The 16,378-nt window shown below is 38.9% G+C and overlaps 1 protein-coding gene and 1 pseudogene across 3 annotated transcripts in view; one reads left to right on the plus strand and one right to left on the minus strand.

Annotated features, from left to right (window-relative positions):
- Nucleotides 1-13,318, minus strand: part of LOC131920804 (RNA-binding protein FUS-like) — a 104,669-nt pseudogene extending 91,351 nt beyond the window's left edge.
- Nucleotides 1-16,378, plus strand: part of Cfap299 (cilia and flagella associated protein 299) — a 497,260-nt gene that overhangs the window by 326,447 nt on the left and 154,435 nt on the right. The gene's annotated exons all lie outside the window — the stretch shown is intronic.

Consider the following 16,378-nt stretch of genomic DNA (forward strand, 5'->3'; position numbering starts at 1 on the left):
TATGTGTGATTTACATTCACTGGATCTTGAACAGGGCTTTTCTATCTACAATGCACTGCCATGTGCTTTCTTGAAAGCCTGTTTATTTAATATATTTTTTCATATAGTTAAATAGCTTGAGAAATGAAATGAGAACACTATCCATGGACCAAGCAAGCATTCTTTGCCCTAGACAACCCTGCAAAATTAATGACAAGACATACCAGGGCACTAAAGGTGAGGAGGAAAATCAGTTAAAATGTATTTGTACAAAGCCTTAAAATCTAACTTGTGAGCATCTTTGGAGAATATTTTTGAAAACCTAGCCATCCAAATAAAACTTGTTTTTCTGGGATGCAAATACATAAACAAAACGCTCTCATAAAGTGAGAAAGGCCTGAGTCTTTGTTTGCTTCCCTGTTATTTTTAACACGTTGCAATGTTCCAGTAAGTGATTTGAATTGCAATTTGGGAACCAACTGAGTCAACACAATAAATATGACAATTTGATGCCATTTGAGGATATTGGCATCTCATGAAAGGAATTGTCACATAGACCGAATGATGGTTCGGGCTTCAGTCGCATCTGTCCCCCTTCCCCACCTCCCATGGAGTCATCACTACCATCCTCTGAGCACTCCCTGCCAATTCTATCACCATTGTGGTAATTAAAAGTAATAATTTATAAAAAGTAGAGTGGATTTGATGTCTGTCAGGTAAGCAAGACTTCCATGCTCCTTAGGGAAGAAGGGAATGATTGTACAAGTGGTCCAGAGAGGAAATATGCAAATTTGGCAATTTTCAAAAATAATTTTTGGGGACTGGGTATGTTTTCACACTGTAGCTTAGGCTGGTCCCAACCCTGCATTAATTCTCCTGCCTTATCATCCTGAGGACTGGGATTATATAGGCCTGAGCAGTATGCCTGCCTTTCACGAGTGTTTTGGAGACCATCATCATCACTAGGAACTCATCTATTCATGCTTCCGTTTTCTCTGTGCCGTCTCACCACGGCTCGATCCACTTGCGTGAATTTTGCACCAGAGAACTTTTTGTCTCTTGGGGATTTTTCACACTGGGTCAGAGGCACCACTGAAGTGTCCAAATGACTTTTGGGTGTTACATAACTCTGAAGTTGTATACAGATGTTTGGTATGTAGGTTAAAGTCTGTGTGTGAATTATATTCTCAAAAGTGCGTATGTCACAAAACGAAAAATCACGTGATGCTTTACATTCCGTTTTCCAAAAGCTCCAGCAATTAAAACTCAGACACAAACTGGTACTACCATAGTTATTTCTACCTCCCTATCCCCCAAACCTTTGAGGATGACATGTAGCAGAGTCTTCTGTAATTCTCTTCCTCACTAGGTACTCTGATTTCCTCAGTTCCTTCCTGCTGACTGGTGGCTTCACCAGCCTACATTCATATACACACTCCATTTAAGAAAAGGAAGAATCAGCTTTAAACACACATTAGCTAAACACAGTGTTACAACTTGTATGTGTTGTATTTCCAATAAACTACTTTTAAAGACATTTATGAAACAATAGGAGGAAATCTATCATGATAATACTGTTTTGGTCAGTTTTAAAGAGCTTTCCCTATTGGAAACCCACCCTAATTATATGTTTATGATTATTCTAATAGAATAAGTGGACCTATGACTACATAGATATATGAAAACAACATTTGCCAAGTTGATAATTTTTAAAGCTTGTCAGTGAGTTTAGGAAATAAATTGTACTTTCTATCAAAAATTATATTTTGAAGTATTTCTTGTTTTGTTTGTTTGTTTGTTTGTTTGTTTAAACCAAATCGAGCAAAAGTTCAGTTTTAGCTATTGGAATTGCTTATGTTTCATTTAAAAAGTTGTAGCGGTGGAATTAATTTATTATGTGTAAGTTCCACATGTTCTCCCAAGGAGGGTAAAAAGAAAACTTCACAAGTGTAGCTCTCAAAGTTTCCTGCTTTCCGATTTGTGATCTGGAGGTGAAGCCTTTGGGGCTGCAGCACAACAGATATCTAGAAAGTAGTTGCACACAGTGTGCTGTGTCCAGGCTGCTGCGAGGGGAAGTGAGTCTCCTGTAAGTTCCCTCAGAGGCCTCTGTGTGGGTGGAAGGAGGAGAAGACATGCACTCCTCTGCTGGAGACAGCCGCTTACTCTAAGTACTGACTCTAGCCTTGCAGATGATGCCTCTGAAGTTACTGTGCCACAGAAACACAGTCCCGTGACAACCTCACAACTGAATCTTTTCTCTATTTTCCAGACTCAGAAGCCACATCAGATGAATTTTCCTGTTTTTCATAGGGGAATGTCAATTTCTTCCATATCCCATTACGGCTGCTGTTGGGACAGACTGCTGTTAAGACATCTATATTTGAGAAACACAGTTGTCTGTGTGCATTAGTATTGGTGTGACTTAATTTCAGCTGTTTTCTTGGGTGTGTAGGTTAACCTGGAGATTGTATGTTGTGTGAGTCTGTACAGATAATATGATAATAGGCTTATTTTTAGTACTTAATATATAGCCCCACCACCACTACCATCTCAGCAGGAGCTGCACAGGGCAAAACCAGTGGCCTCGGGCCAACGGGGCACGGAGGGTGGAGTAGAACTGCTCCTGTCTTTGCTGCCATTCCTGGGTCTAGAGGGGCTGCAGATCACATCGCTGCTGCTCCAGGAGGTTCACAGGACACCGGAAATGGCAACTTCAAACCTGCCGATTTTACTGAGACCCAGGAGATATCAATCAAGATAGCTATGTCCATCATTCCTTGAGCAGTCATTATGATATCCCGGAGACTTTAAACATTTCACAGCTGCACAGGAAAACTCCGATCTGGCTCAGGACACCTGGAGATTTCAGCCTCGCCTCAATGAACTGGAGGACACTCCATTTCAGTCACAAGAGCCGTCACAGCTATCACGGATGGGATGCTGAAGCCACAGCTTCTACTGGTGGAGACTTAGTGCCAGCTAGAGCTGCTCCAGGCTGCCTGCAACAAGCCAGAGAGGCTTTGCTTTAACCATGAAGTCTCTGGATGACACTTCCATCTCCCAGCCTCCAGAATTGTACCCAATGTCTCTACTGCAGCCCACAGTCTGGATAGAGAAGAGCATATCCCTGTGCATGGCAATGGAGGCAGACAGACCCAGCAGGCCTGCGCAGGCTGTGCAACTAAGCAGAAAGTCTGTGGCTAGTACCAGAGGCTGTATCCATAGCTGACAGGCCTCCTCTCATACTTCCAGAGCCATCTGGGAGACCTCCCTCTTGAGTTCTGTATTGCTGTTGCTACAGCGTAGGCCCCAGTAAAACCTCCTCTGCGTACTTAATTACCTATCGTGCACGTATTTAGCATGTGTACAGCAGGTTTTATGTGGTAACATGGAAAGGTGGCAACTTCCAGGCCTGCCAGCACCAGCACACTCAGGAGCAGACTGTAGAAGGCAGCTAGGGAGAACCCCAGAGAGCGCAGAAACAGACACTGTGGAAAGCCAGTGCCACGGTGGACAGGAGAAGTGGTTTGAGAGGACTGAGGCTATGGAAGAGGATGAGCTGGAGAGGGCCAAGTGTGCAAAGGCCAAGGGCATCAAATAGCTGAGTGTGTGTGTGTGTGTGTGTGTGTGTGTGTGTGTGTGTGTGTGTGTAAAACGGCCGTTGAGCATATTCTTCCCCGTTTTCTTCTTTTATCACCTTTACACTCCAGCTAATCAAGTCACCTCTCCTGCATTCATTCACTTCACTTTTGTCTGCATGTGTCCTGTTGGACTTAGGGTTCCTTTCATGACCACGGGAAGGGGGCTATTTATTTCATAGACAGCACCTTACCTAAGTCAGGGGCTGTACCACTCTCTCAGCAACCATTAACTGCCCATATCTCCTCAGAGAGGGATGGGCCCCATAAATCCTTTCCCCATCCATGATGGAATGTTGTTGGACCTATTCGTGTGCTCCTTGGGTCTGACAGTAAAGTTCTATGTGTGTAGGACCACACAGAACAAGTGATGAAAATTTTATACTTATTTTTTTCCTTCTTTTAATGTCAGAAATTACATCCTCATATTTTCTAGTAATTCTGAACTTTGGAATTGCTATTTTCTTTGGCTTCGCCATAGCTAGTAAACTAGTTACTTGCAGTTCTAACACTTTGGTGATATATGTGTGACTAGTAAAAATGGGTACTCTATTTGGTGGGCTACATTTTCTGCAGAAGGAACTATACTCCTTCAGGCTGTTTTCCTGACATAGTTTTAAAGGGATAATCTTAGTGCATTCAAATCATAGTTTGGTGTGGAAAGGAACTGTGAGAGAAGATATTAAAATTAATGGAAACACTGTGGACCACACTACCTTGGCAATCTGACAGAACAGATTCAACAGAATAAAAAGTGGCTATTTGCACCACTGGAGTGTACACACAATAGCCCAACAGGGTTTGACTTTCAGATTAATGACACTATAAAGACAAATTACCACCTAGATACTTTATTACTTTTCAAATATGAACTCCTTTAAAAACTACAGTCTAATTATGGATAATCGTTCTCTTGTGGATATTAGTAAAAGTTTGACCAAGGCTGAATTATGCTTCGCACAAACTTTTTAAAGTCAAATGAAACAAAAACAAACCTCAACCGATTATAGTAACAGTGTAGGTGGTTTGCAAATATAGGATACATTTTGACAGCTGCTCTTTACTGGAATTCTATCAAGACAATCACTGAAATAGTTTAAATGCTTACAATGAGAGAACGCTAAATTTATGACTGTGCCTCGGTCACTGGATGTCCCGGAGATGGAGAGTGCGTTTGTGGTTGCTAACATGCTTCCAATTCTTGAAGTCAGCCATATTCTGCAGTCCAGATTCCCCAGTGACCAGCACTAAACATTTACTTTAAATTGAATTTTTCACTGTTTAAAATGTTTATACCTTCTGTGCAGACACACTTGTACCTCTGACATCCTTGGCCAGTACCATGAAGAAATAAGACATTCAGAAATTCTCAACACATAATACATTTATGATTAGAAAAGAATATTCCCGGACATGTAATCTTTACAAAACACTGTAAAGATGCAGGAAGGAATAAATGGAAATGTGCAATGCTAACTCTTGACCCTGTCATTGACATAAAGTACCCTATCTTTTGGTAAGTGTGGAGAAATGTGTAAGACCCTTGTATTATATGAGATATACGTATACATAGCAAAGTAGCAAGTCTTAACTTCCCCCTGGTGGTACTTAAAATAAAGTTATCTTGAAAGTCATCTTTTCTCATCCTTTTAACCTCTATTCTTTTCTTTTTCTTCATTCAATACTTCAGTCACCTCTAGCTGCGTTTCTTACCACCTTGTTGGGTTCTAGACTTTCTGAGAAGCATCTGCATCTAAGGCATCCTTTGGTCCCAACTTCCTCTCTTGGCATTGCTTCCTGGGGCAGCAAAGCATCTCCCACAGTCACTTCACAGAGTCCCGAGGAAGTGTAAGAAAACAAACCCAAGTTATACCAAAGTGTGAGTTCATGTCTGCCAAATCTGCACATGGCTTGTGTTCAAGAACCCTGACTCGGGGTGTTGAAAGAATGAAGATAGGACAGACACACATGTGAAAGGACAGACATACATATGCAAAAAAAATGGATCTGGGTGATCTGGGATCTCTGATGGAAACTGTAGCACCTTGGAAGCTCAGTGTGTTTCTTACATACAGTTGAATAGGGAAGCAGGGTTGTTACATGAAGGTATGTTGGTAGAACAAAGGTGCTTGAACTCACAGATAAGCACCAGGGAAAGCAGGGATGTTAAACATGCATGACTGCCTCTTCAAAAGGAGTGATATATAACCTGTTTGTCCACCTGTAAGTCTGGGAATGGAGGCGATTAATAGCCTGGTGATCTATGTTATATGTATGACCAGGCCATACCAAACTCCCACAAGCAGGACAGGAGGTAGCTAATAGTCTAGGTGACTTTTGCATTATCCGTACGGCCAGGAGCTCCTCCAAGTTCCCACAACCAGGACTGGAGGAGGTGTCTAATAGCCCAAATGACCTCTGCACTTTCTGTATGACTGAGCTTACACAAGATCCTCCCTTAGGCCCTTAAGGTAACACACATAGCCTACCTCTAGAACCTGTCTTCATGGAAGAAGTTGCATGTATTCTGAGAAGAATTTCAATGTAATTATGCCTCCTTATGCACAGTGGATTGTATTACACCAGGAAACTTTTTACCGAAATTATATTGTACTTACATATGCCTTAAATAAACTGCCCTGTGTCAGGCTCTGGAAGTTTGAACCAACACTGGCTACTAAGTTGTGTTGAATTGGATTTTCTTCTTGCCTCACACAGATAGATGGTGACTTTGCTGGCCCTGGTGGTCGCAGAGACCCCTACACTGAAAAATAGGAGGCAGTTATTATATACAGCTGAACAAGGAGGCAGGTGCAGCTAATCTTGGTAGAAAGAGTCTCTGAAAGATGGCAGTCTGCAAGTAGGCAACATATATGAGATAGACGGAGAAAGCGTCCATGGGTATTCCTGTTTTTGTTTTTTTTTCAAGAGTAGAGATGTTAAACAAGCAGGGATGTTAAAACAATTTTGTTAAAATTTTTACACACAATATATTTTCATCATAATCTTTCCCCTTCCCCACCCATTTCCCCCCAGATTATATTTTCATCATAATCTTTCTCCTTCCCCACCCATTTCCCCCCAGATCCTCTTCATCTCCCTCCCCCGTCTCGAAAACATCAAAACTAAAAATAATTATAACCAATAATATAACTTACTTTTGTCATCAAACATGGAGAAACTGAGCTGGTGTCCACCTAGAAGCCTTACTTCAACTGAGTATCATTCATGGTTTGGGAAGGTAAATGCATGCTACCAGAGGAGAAAAATAAGCATCAATATCACCCAGTGACAAACCCTGTAACCTACAACTGAGACCTGCCTACAAAATATATCAGTGGATACTTTCTGCACACACTGTCAAACTTCTCACTAGGAGCAGAGAAAGGCCTTGCCATCCACTGAGTCTCAGCCAGACAAGGCTTTATACTCCTGTGGGTCTAAGGTATTGGAGTGAGGACATGCCTACATCAATGCCACACATTCACTGCAAAGTTTACTCGATCCCTATAGTAGTCCATTTTCATCATAGTTGTTTGTGGATATTTGTTACAGTCCCTATATCAAGCACTGTATGAGACAAGGATTGAAACATTTAAGATTTAGTTCTAACCTAATTCTACTCTCTGACTCTGATCGTCATATCCAGGAGCACCCACCACATTGGATTCTTCCCTCTGCTCTCTCCCATTTGAAGAAACACAGAAATCTGCCCCCATGTCCCAGTTCTTTCAAGAAGCTTCTGTACACAGCATTAAGGAAAGTTATGAGTCCCTTCAACTCTCATGTCTTCAGAACACTGGTGCTGAAAAATCATACCAACACTGCCCAATGTGTGGGAGCTCTCATTTCTAGAAAGTCATCAAGGTGCTGATAATCTAAGGATTGCACTTGGAGAGTCTACACTATTGGTATTGATTAAATGTAGAAAACAGCACAAGAAAGCATTTCTCCAAATCAATCTGAAGGCATGACATGGTGTCCCCTGCCTTTACGTGTGCTATTAGTTCTCAGGCACAGTTGAACAACTAGTAAGACACCAGCACTGTGAATCAGAGCTCGTCAGCACAGAGGCTGGGCAGAAATAGATCTATACCCTTACAGTATAGCTTTAGTTTTGTGTTTTTCTGATCACCATCTGGGGATTAAGTAGTTTTTATTATATTTTGTTACTTAGAGATTGAATTACATATATCATTTATAAATATGTACTTAGGTTGACTGTGTGTATACACAGGAATGTCTAGTGGCATAGTTTGTAATGTGTGTCTCATTGGCGAATGGATATCAAGAGCTTAGTAAGTACTTAGCAAGTTCTACCCTAGTGGAACTGAGGATAAATTTGGCTGAAAAGTCAGTTGTCTCTCCTTCTTCCCCTCCTCCTCCTTCTACATCTCCTTTTTCTCCACCCCTTCCTTCTCATCTCCCTCCTCTGCCTCCCTTTCTTCTCCCTCCCCATCTCCCTTCCTCTCTCCCCTCTTTCTCTTCTGTTTTCTCTCTTTTAACACCATTAAGTACACACATTATATTGCCCATTTATACAGATAGGAGTCAGGGAGATTAAGAAGAAAAAGCCATCATATAGAGAGGACAAGATGATATATAAGGGGTTTCTAAAGCAAAATCATCTGTGGTAGCTAGAAAATCTTTGTTTATTAAAAGTGGTTTAAGGCTAGACAACATGTTCTTGGATTTTCAAAGGTTTGGTTTTCATTGGAATAGGCAAGCCTTTAAATTAAGTGTGGTTGGCTTAACACAAACATTCAATACATTCCCCGTCTCCTATATCTGCCCTCTTCGGATCAGGGCCAAGTCACTTGAGGGTTGCTAAAATACAGCTCTTGAATAATGATTTAACACATAGAATGAAGTTATTTTTCCATCTGGAGATTTATACATATGGATAAGTTAAAATGCTAAGAGATTTGAGTTATGAAAAACCCCAAATTCTAGGAAGCAAACTTGAATAGCTTTGATGTGCATCAAAATAGACAATTGGCTTTATCGTGGCCAGTACTTAATAAGAATGGGTGCATAAATCCCAAAAATAGCTGGGATTTTATGAGGCCTTCCTTACCATTGCAATCATGAAAACCCAGCATTGTTCTTTAAGCATCTTACTTCTATTTTGGAGTGACTTACACACCCAGAGATTAAGTTCCGATTCAGTTGGAGGCTTGGGAGAAGAATAGCATGGTGAGTTGACATATTGACTATTTCAGTTAGAGCCTTGCCCAGTTTACTTACTTTAAATAATGTCATTAATTGGGGCAGTAATTCATACTGATTAAAATGTACTTGTAGGAACTGATTTTGTTACCATTTATACACATTTCGCTATATGTAAACTGCAAACAAAACATTGGCATATACTGTCTATGATCAGGTTTCTAACACATTTACTGTTATATGCTTTATTTCTTTCTCTGCTTTAGAGATAAGTGAGTAGGACAAAAGAGATCTACCCAAGAAAATAATCCTTAGCAAGCAGATTTGTAAGAAAGTCAGAGAAGACTACATTTCAGATAACTATTTTTTTTTTGTCTCTTGTTATTTAATTATTTTGTCTCTTTAATGTTGTACATGTTTTTGGAGTTGATCACTGGGCATGAGGTAATCTACTAAAGACTTATCCTGGAAGAAGACTGATTCTCTCTTTCTCAGCAGCCATTAATTGTCTATAGCTGTTTATTTACGGATAGGGTCTTGTGAGATTTCCTCCATCCACACTAGGACGTCCACTGGTGATGCCATTCTTTAAGTCTTGTTTAGGCAACCATAGTGTTGAGATTTCATGGGTGCACTTCCATGTGGTGTATGGAAGACACAATTCACAGCAGAGGTCCTGTTCCTGTGGCTCTTACAATCTCTCTGCCCCTATCCCACAACGCTTTCTGAGCCTTAATTATAGGGGTTATGTTATAGATGTAGCAATTGGGACACACCATATCCAGTTGGTCTCTGTATTTTGACCAATTATGGCTTACTGTAAAAATGGAGCTTGTGTGATATAGGGTAAGAGCTACACTTACCTGAAGATATGGTGAATGGGATTGTTTCCACAATTTCTTTATCAGCGTGTTTGGTTTTGGTGTATAGAGAAGCTATAATTTTATAAATTGATTTTTGTTTTACCCCCCTGTCACTGATGAAATGTTGGTCATTTTTATAAATTTTCTTGTGGAGTTTTGGGGATCTCCTATGTATAATATCATATCATAAAATCATTAAAAATAATTTGACTTCTCCTTTCCCTATTTGTGGCCTTTTAATTTCCTACTTGTGTCTTCCTACTCTAGCTTGTGCTTCAAGCACTATATTACAAAGGAGTGGCTCATGCCCTCTCTTATTTCTGAATTTAATGGGGTTGCTCTGAGTTTTTCTTTACCCAAGATGATGTTGGCTGTGGTTTGTTATATAGTACCTTTATTCTGTTGAGGTATGTGTCCTTCAGCACTATGCTCTGGTCTTTTATCAAAAAGGCACATTTGAGTTTGGTCAAAAGTCTTTTCTGTATTAATTGAGATGATCATGTGATTTTCATTTTAAGTCCATTTACATGTTGCATTACATTTTCTGTATGTTGAACCCTCTAACATCTCCAGGAAAAATTCAACTTGATCCGGGTGGATGATCTTATTTATATATACTAATATTTGTTTTACAATATTTTTGTGGATTATTTCATCTATATTCATTAGGGATATTAGTTTGTAGTTTGGGGATTTGGTTGTTTTGTTTTGTGATTTTAACCTTGTTTTGGTTTTAGATAATACTGGCTTCATAGAAGGAATTTGGATGTGTGTTTTATGTTTCTTATTATTTAAATAAGTATTCATTATAGATCTTTGAAAATCTGATAGAATTCTGCTGTGAATCTATCTAGACCTTGGCTTTTTACAGAACTTTTTAAAAGTCTTTTTATTACAGTTTCATCTTTAATATTTGTTATGGGTCTGTTTAAATTGTTTATATCTTCTCGTTCTAACTTTGGTGATTTAGGTGAATCTAGAAATTTCTTTTAGATTTTATAACTTAATGGAGTATTATGGTGATATTTTATTTGTACTGAAATGTGATTTTCAATGTATGTTAATAAATAAAGTTGCCTGGGGGTCAGAGCTATTAGAGCCATAGCAAAAGCTGGGTGGTGGTGGTGCATGCCTTTAATCTCAGCACTTGGTAGGCAGAGCTAGGTAGATCTCTGTGTGTTCAAGGATACAGCCAGCATTGGAGACACATACCTTTAATCTCAATACCAACCATAGAAGACCTGGAGGTCTGTACAGACAGGCAGTGACGAGGCAGTCATGTGGTTGGGTTTATAACCAATGAGAAGGCAGAACAGGAAGTCTATATAAAGACAAACACTCAGGAAGTAGGTCTCTCTTGGCTGAAGAGGCTAGCTGCAGCAGACGGGTAAGGCTCTTAGCTATGATCTCTTGGCTTTCCTCTTTGCATTGGTTCTGTGTTTCTTAATTAGTAAGACGGTTGGTTACATCTACAGAGTATAGGTTTTTTTTTAAGTATTCACTCATAATATTCTGAATTTCTTTGGTATTTGTTGTAATGTGGCCTTGCTCATTTCTGATTCTGTTCATTTGAGATCTTTCTGACTTTCCTTTTGTTAGTTGGGCTGAGGGTCTGTTGATCTTATCTTCTCAGAGAACAAGCCCTTAGACCCACTGATTCTTTGTATTGTTTTCTTATTCTTATTTCATTGGTTCTCTGAGTTTTGTTCTTCCTTGTCATACAGTGGATTTGGGTTTGTATTGTTCTTGTTTTTCCAAATTCTTGCATTGCATCATTATGTTACTTACTTTTGCTCTTTCTGGTTTTGTCTGTAGGAACTTGACACTTTAATTTCCCTCTTGGTGCCAGCTTTTAATGTGTCCCAGAGATTTTTGTGTGTTTTCATTTTCATTTAGTTCCAGAATTTTCTTTTAAATTTCTTTCTTAATTTCTTCCTTGTCCCATTCAGTAATGGGTTGATTAATTTCCATTGAGTTTGTGTAATTAGTAGAAATTCATTTGCTCTTAATTTTAAGTTTTATTTCATTCATATAGGAGACAGTTATTTCAATTTTTCTGAATTTGTTAAGATTTGTTTTATGTTCCCGGATATGGTCTCTTTTTGAGAAGCTCTATAGGCTGCTGAATAGAATATATATTCTGTAGTGTTTGAGGGGAATATTGTGTAGATATCTGTCAGGTCCATTTGATGTATGATATCATTTAACTCTAATGTTTCTCTGTTTCATTTTGTCTCTATGACCTGTCTCCTAAATTAAATGAGGTTTTGAAACCACTTAATATGTGTCTTTAAGTCTACTAACACACTTTGTATTAAATTGGGTGGGCCAGAGTTCGATGCATATATGCTTAGGAGCATTAATGTCTTATTGATTAATTGTTCTCTTAATTTGAAGTGCCCTTCTTTATCTCCTCTGCTTAGTTTTAGTTTGTTTGCTACTTTGTCAGATACTAGGATAGGGACTCCTATTTGTTTCCATATATATATATATATGTTTTTCAAAACAAGGTTTCCCTGTGTAGTTTTGGTGCCTGTCTTGGATCTCACTCTGTAGACCAGGCTGGCCTCAGACTCACAGAGATGTGCCTAGCTCTGCCTCCTGGGTGCTGGGATTAAAGGTATGTGCCACGGCCACCTGGCTGAGGAATATCTTTTTCCATTCTTTTATTTTAAAGTGGCTCCTATTTTGAAGATAATGTGAGTTTCTCATGAACAGAAGACAGATGGAGTTGTTTCTTAATCCATTCAGCTAACCTGTGTCTTGATTGGGAAGATAAACCCATTAATATTTACAATTATCATTGAAAGGTGTGTTGTTAAAGGCCATGTGTTGTTGTTTTGCTATATATGTTCTTATTCTTACTTTGTATTTCAGTAATTATAATTCTATTTATTTCCTTTCTATATTGTCTCAGCTTTAGGTAGACATATTCCTGTCCTTACTCTGAAATATCACTCCTAGAATTCTCTGTAGGAATATTTCGGCTGACATGAATTATCTTATCCTGTTTACAGCATGCAAGTTTTCTTTCTCCTTCACCTATGATACATAGTTTTGCTGGGTACAGAAGTTTAGGTTGGCAGTCATGGTGCTATAGACCTTTAAGTACATTGCTCCAGACTCTTCTGACATTTAAATTTTTCCATTGAGAAATGAGTTGGGCTTTTTGATATTCTAATTTAATTACAACATTTCTCCATTCCTTTTCCTCCCTCCAAACTCTCCCATATAATCCTCCCCATGCCTTTTCATATTTATGACCTTTCCTTACTGTTATTGCATACATATATGTATATACATATATAGCCCTAATTATAACCCGATCAGTCTGTTTAATGCTACCTGTATGTATGTTTTCAGGGCTGACTGTTTGGCACTGGATAACTAATTGGCGTGTTATTCCCTGGAGAATGCCACCTCTCCTATTCTCAGCTTTCCTCAACTATTATTTTGATGGGTTTTCCTGCACATGTGACCTGTGGTTTCTCTCTTGATACATTCAGTATACTCTCTTTGTCCTGTATTGTTAATGTTTTAACTGTACTATGCAATGGAGAGCCTCTTACCCGATCCTATGTGTTTGGTGTTCGGTGTGCTCCCTGTATCTGTAGAGATGTTTTCTTGTATGAGCTCGTTGAAGATCTCATCTATGTCATTGACTGCCATGGCATTCTTCTCCTTTGTTTATGCCAGTGCTTCTCAATCTTCCTAATGCTGCAACCCTTTAATACAGTTCCTCATGTTGTGGTGACCCCCAGCCATAACCTAATTTCATCTCTACTTCATAACTGTAATTTTTCTACCATTATAAATCTTAATGTAAATATCTGATATGTAGTATATCTGATATATGACCCCCCCAAAGGGGCCATGACTCTCAAGTTGAGAATTGCTGATCTATGCTATGATTTGATGATTTGGTCTTTCAAAGTATCTCACAGTTCTTAATATGTTCCTTTAATATGTATTTTTTTTATAGTCTTTGCTTTGATTGTCCAATTCTTTTGCTTTAACTTCAGCTCTTTGTATTCTATCTTCTATTTCATATATTTTACCCAAAGGGCTTCCCTTGAGTTTTCTTATTACGTTTTTAAATTCCATATTAATTTTAGCTTGAGTTCTCTCCAATATTTGTATCTTTACTGAATTCTGTTTGCAAATCCTGAATTGTCTGATCAGTCCATTCCACCATATATTTGTGTTTTCCTGGACCTCACTCAGGCATTCATTGTGATCCTCTGTAAGTCTACTGAGCTTTATTTTTCATGTCTTCTCTAAACTCCTTGATTTACTTGATAAAGATATGATTGTTCTTTTTAATTCTGTGTCCTGAGGTTCATTAAGATAAATTTCATTGAAGAACACTGCCAAGGGATAGGTGGGTCTGAGGCAGGACATACTGTGTTTGCCTTGCATATTGCTTGTGTTTTATGATGTGGCCAGGCGTGTGGACATCTTTCTTTGATTGTGTATGTGATGTGAAATTCAGCCTGCCACTCACTGGGCCAGCATAGGAGCTGTGTGACCGGATCTGTGTCTTTGACTGTAGGTATGTTACAGGTATGTGTGAGAGCCAGAGGGACTCACCAGACAAAGGAGATGTCTCTCCTATTACACATAAAAGCCTGCCAGCTTGGTCATGCATGTTTAAAGCTACATCCAGAACTATGGAAAGTATTTGTATATTAACAACAAAATTGCTCACCCTCTGTCATCAAAGCCTGAGCATAAGCAGCAGAACACCCATAATTAGTGGTGATACTGTGACAATATATGTATGTGAAGACTATGTATTTAATGATTAATTTAAATATATGTCCATTGCTGGGAGTGGCCTTTAATCCTAGCACTTGGGAGGCAGAGGCAGGTAGATCTCTGTGAGTTCAAGGCCAGCCTAGTCTGCATAGTGAGTTCCAGGACAGCCAGGCTATGTAGAGAGACCCTGTCTCAAAAAAAGAAAATAAAAAATAAAAACACATCCCTCCAAATAGCAAAGAGTAGAAATGGTTTCCACATTAGCAATCAAATGAGGACACTAAGGTTTGCATATGTGTTAGTTTGTGAACTAGATAACCAAGACCATTATTTTCCAATTATACAACAACTAGAATGGGTTTTCTCTCATTTAACCCTGTGGTAGAAGGAAACTTTATGTTTTTAATGATTGCATCTTAACTGCCTTCAAACAATGACATACCTAATTTTAAGTTGAGTTTTCTAATTGGTTGCAGCTTTCATTATTATTTTAGAAAAAGAAAATATTACTTAGTATGTCTCCTTTTCTTTTATGAAAATAAAAAATAAATTTAAAATGAGCAGTAATGATGATCAAATTAGATAATCTAAAGGTAGTACTTAGTTCCATTCTTATATACAAGAAGCTTTTAATAATATATGTGAGCAATTGCAATAATAACAGCCAACTAGCATGTTTTAGATCACTAATTATGCTGACAAGACAGAGGTATAGCCCCCTTGCACATCAGAGAATCTAACACTGAAGCCCAACAGTAAGCATGTAACTGGTGAAGAGGGAGTACATGTACTAGGTGTTTTAAAATGGCCTTACAAACCCCTACTATGTTGGGCTGACATAGAAAAGACTCAAGTTTGACACAAATCTTGGGATAAATGTCAGTGAGTTAAGACCTCACAGAGTTAGTGGTGTGATTACATGCAGAAAAGATGAGCAGAAAACTATAAAAACCCAGCCAGTTATGCTGTCACAAGCCTGTAATTCCAGCATATAGAATGCTGAGATATGAGGATTCCAAGCTCAAGGTCAGCCTGGGATGGTGGCAGGGGTGAGGGGGATGGGTAGTTAATACTCCAAAAGAAAAAAAAGGGGGGCAGAGAAGTATAAAAATATAAAGAAAGGAAAAGTTGGGTCATATAACCTCAGATTATGACCAATATGTGATTGAAGTGCACAAAAATCTGAGTTATTCACACATATTCACAGAAACATAGGGAATAGCATGAAGGAGCAAGGTTAATCTTAAAATATAAGTAAAAATATAAGCTTCCTCAAATAGCCACCTGTGCTGTTAGTTGAAATGAATGATTTAATATTATAATAAGTTTTATCTAAAAGATTCATAATGTTACCTCACACTATACTTGATTTTTTTTAATGTAAATGAAAGTATCCAATGGGATAGTCACTAATGGCTATTTACAAATATTAAGATTACAATTTAATGAAAATATATTTTATTGTCTACTTCAGTAGTGGTTTGACTGAGAATGATCCCCATAGGTTCATCTATTTGAATGCTTGGTCATCAGGGTGTGGCACTACTTGGGAAGGATTAGGAGGTGTGGCCTTCTTGGAGGAAGTGTGTCACTGGGGATGGGCTTTGAGGTTTTAAGAGCCAAAGCCAGGCCCAGTCTCTCTCTCTCTCTCTCTCTCTCTCTCTCTCTCTCTCTCTCTCTCTCTCTCTCTCTCCCTCTCTCTCTCTCTCTCTCCCTCTCTCCCTCTCTCTCTCCCTTTTCTTCTCCCCTTCTCCCTCCCTTTCTCCCTGCTGCATATGGATCCAGATATACAATTCTCAGCTGCTTTTCCAGTACCATGTCTGTCTGCCTGCTGCCATGCTCCCCACCATGACAACAATGGACTACACCTCTGAAACTGTAAGCAAGCTCCATTTAAATCCTTTCTTTTTCAGTAGTTGCCATGGTCATGGTGTCTGTTTACAGCACTAGAACACTGACTGAGACAACCTT

This window comes from Peromyscus eremicus, chromosome 10 (assembly GCF_949786415.1).
Source record: "Peromyscus eremicus chromosome 10, PerEre_H2_v1, whole genome shotgun sequence".
NCBI classification, from domain to species: Eukaryota; Metazoa; Chordata; class Mammalia; order Rodentia; family Cricetidae; genus Peromyscus; species Peromyscus eremicus.